The sequence below is a fragment of the Benincasa hispida genome, chromosome 12 (assembly GCF_027475165.1).
Source record: "Benincasa hispida cultivar pf3 chromosome 12, pf3_genome.v1.1, whole genome shotgun sequence".
Classification (NCBI taxonomy): domain Eukaryota; kingdom Viridiplantae; phylum Streptophyta; class Magnoliopsida; order Cucurbitales; family Cucurbitaceae; genus Benincasa; species Benincasa hispida.
This window is the reverse complement of record NC_143489.1, coordinates 85,552,425-85,556,160: the sequence shown is the minus strand read 5'-3', so window position 1 is coordinate 85,556,160 and position 3,736 is coordinate 85,552,425. Positions and strand designations below refer to the sequence as shown.

General features: G+C 33.8%; 1 non-coding gene across 1 annotated transcript; it reads left to right on the top strand.

Annotated features, from left to right (window-relative positions):
- Positions 1 to 2,668: 2,668 nt before the first annotated feature.
- Positions 2,669 to 2,786, top strand: LOC150032267 (U5 spliceosomal RNA). Its single transcript, XR_016525655.1, has one exon. It is a non-coding gene; the product is annotated as a U5 spliceosomal RNA (small nuclear RNA).
- The last annotated feature ends 950 nt before the right edge of the window (positions 2,787 to 3,736 follow it).

Sequence of the window (3,736 nt, the reverse complement as noted above, 5' to 3'; positions counted from 1 at the left end):
AAAACTTGTGACAGGAACGCATGGTCATCGTATATAAGATTAACGCATATTTCCATTCCACGCATGACCACCTACACATGAGTATTAACACATACCTTAAGACATACATCGCATATTGCGTCCCACATGATGTTAGCCATCAAGTTTTTGGCGGCTAATTTCATGTCACCATCCTACCCTCTCATTGGCCAGAGAACTCGGTTTGGTGATTGGATCACAAACCAATTGTTCATTAGAAGATCAATAGGACTTAAAGAGTATGATGTAATTTCGGGGGTAAAATAGCATTTGACCCAGCCGTTATTTCGAACAACTTGTGAAGGGTCAACTTACTGATTATGGTTATATCAAGTGGACAAAAATATATCTACAGTGAGGAGAGTGCAACTACTAGGCTTTAATGAAGTGACCCGGTAGTTAATGAATGTTGATTAATTCGATTTAAAGATTTTAGCCAATTGATCTCGTATAGCTAGAGCCCACGATCTGTAGGTCCATTACATCCCTCTATTAGCTCACAAACGGATTAAACCTTAGAATAGATTGATGAGTTAATTTGAAACGTTCAAATTTGAATTAAGAAAATAAGTAATTATATACGATATAATTATATGTTTAATTATTGAATTAAAAGAAATTGGAGAATTGAACAATATTTAAATTTGATTTAAATATTGATTACATGAATAGAGATTCATGTCTATGGAATTGGTATTTAATTAATCCCTCTCGAGCCAATGAGAGGGTAGGGTCTTTTGTTCAAGTTCTTGAGACATCACTTAAGGGAACATTCATCTACTTACCCGGAAGATGAGAATGAGTGAATTTCGTCTTGTATTATTAAGTTCCCAGCTCCCCACTAGGTCTTGTCCTCAAAATGGTAGGCATATTGAGTCGGCGAACTGACCACCCTCACCCATACAAATCAAAGGACAATCCCTCGTGAACAGGAGTTTATAATATACTCAGGATTAAGACTAAGTTGCCTAGGTCACCCTATTGAAATAGGAACCTAACTAGTTAACGATGTTACATCTAGTGGTTACTATTTCGCCATCCGATCATATGCAAACTCATTGCATGGGATACCCCCACTCGCATATCACCTACATGAATTCGTTGGATCATTGTGTTTGTATCATATACAAAGTGGATCATATCCATAGTGTTACCAAGATAAGGTACCCAGCCTTATCCCTATACTGTAGACCTTTTAGCCGATATCTTGAACATTGGTCCCTATATGTCTTCACATACAATTGAAGACTCATAAGGTAACCTTGGATGTGAGTTTATTGGATTTGAAGGTTATTAAGACAAAATAGAAAACAATACAATAACATTTATTGAATTATTTTTCAGCACGTGTCACGTCAGTTTCTCGATAATAATCTCAAGCTTCATTCTCATTTGTTTTTGCTTTGGCCTTGTTGTCAGCTGTATAAAACACACGAAGAAAAGTATTTTCTTGATCTACAAAGGGTTCAAGGCCCCCAATTTCTTTTCCTGGATCTTTGTTCTACCATACTTGCCCAACTTTGAATCCTCTAAAAAGAACATAATTTCAAATCATGGGATTATGGGCTTGTGAATGAAAATTTCACATGTAACTTATTTATCATCTTACAGAATTTTGATTCTTCTTCCCCTTCCCTCTTTAGATGGATAGTTTATCTCGTGTAAATCTAATTTTTGGTAGTAGATGTTTATGATCTCGGTGTCCAATATTGATTGGTGATACCTGTTACCCTTCCCTTATTCATTACCAACAAAAAGAGAAAACAATCTATTTAACTTCTTATGAAGTCTTGTAATTTAAAGACATTCTCGTATTTCATCTCTTTCTCTTGCAGTTTCTCCTTGGCTGTCATTTTCTCATCGTCAAGATTCTCAAAATCCTTCTTTCTTTGGTAAGTCTCTTTTGTTGAATATTGAAATGGTTGAAATACTCTAATGGGATCAAGGAAAGTTGGTTGTGAACAAGAAATATTCATGCATTGATCGCTAGTATACGAAGATTGTTTAAGTAGAATACGTTGACGTGGTTTGGTAAAACATAAGTGTGTCATACAGGTTACGACGGTTGAAGGTTCTTGCTCTCAAATGCAAAGTAGAGAGGATGATGAATGAGAATCAGAGAGATGGTTGTTGGAGAAAGAGTTGCTCTTTCTAGCTTGAAATTTTGCAATTGCTAGATTAACAAGTAGACCGCATAATCAATTTGATAATTGGATATGCTTATTTTAGTATATATGTTAATAGATAAGAGCTCCTACCTAACAAACTTAAAAAAGATAAGATGTAATTTAAAAATGAATTAAACAAAATGAAATCACGAGATTTAAAAATTTTGGAAGAACTAAAAAAAAAAGGAAAGAAGTTTATGTGTCTTGAAGATAAATGGGAAAATAAAACTAATTCATTAACATAAAGTAATTAGCTGTATCAAAAAAAATATACATGATATTTTTAGCTATCTATTCCAATTTTCCTTAAAATTGTAGGAAATAGTATAAAAGGGGAAAGTGGAATTCTGTTTTGGGCCATCAAAGTGGTTGGCCCGTTAACAGTAGTAAGCCAAGTAGTTCCCACATCGGCAAAGTTGTAAAAATGGGACACGCGTTGGACGGTATAAAATGCCGTTGCAGTGGAATTGTCGAAATCACGGAGCCGGGCGGTGAACACAGAGCGAACTATTCTTTCGCCTTTTACTAAAGAATACCGTGTGTTCGTCGCATACACCGGCATACGCCTATTTTTGGAGGATTTTCTCTTCGTAGAGAAATTCCTACAGCCATAGTTCAAGCTTTTGTAGTTCATTTTTTAATTCTGCTTTGATAATTTGACTTTTTGGCAAAAGAGCCTACACAGATGACATATATTTTCTACATTTATCTCAAATATTTATCAATTTTGATTTTATATTTACTAATAAAAAAAATATTATCTTAAGTTTATATTGGTCTCTTAATGTTCAAGAACAATCTTGGATTCATTACTAATGTAGATGGCTTCAATCATGTAGTTGATTTATATACTCTGCACCCAACATATACTTCAAAAAAAAAAAAAAAAAGAAAGAAAGAAAGAAAGAAAAGAACACTTAATGTATTTGTTTTCTCAAGATATTCGTGCCTCAACCTATGGTTTCTCAATATTAACTTCATTTTCTTCTATTATTTGAAATTCTTCCATCAATTTTAAGGAGATTCATAGATGGAGTCTACTATTGAGAAACCAAATGAGAATGTCGTAGATCTCAACAAGTAATTTTGATTTAAAGAGCACTTTAAGAGATGGAAAGGGAAAATATTGTTCTACCTTAATCATCTCAAAGTGGCCTATGTCCTCTCAGAAAGTGAAAAAAAAACCTAAAGAAGATTAATACTGAAAGCATGGATCTTCCACCAAGAGAAAATTGATAAGTAGGAGAAAGATGAGTACAAATGTTGGTATTGTCTTTTAAAATTCCTTATTGATCATTTTTATGATTATTATGATATACATTCACATTTGTCAAGAAAATATGGAAAGCTTTGCAGAGCAAATATGATACTGAAGAAACAAGCGCCAAAAAAATATGCAGCAAGTCACTTCTTTCTCTTTTAAATGGTAGATGGAAAGTCTATAGTAGAGCATGTAGAAGAGTTTCAGATGATAGTGGCTGAAGAAGAATCTGAAGGGATTAACATTAGAGATAATTTTATTGTTGCCGACATAATTGATAAGCTTCCAC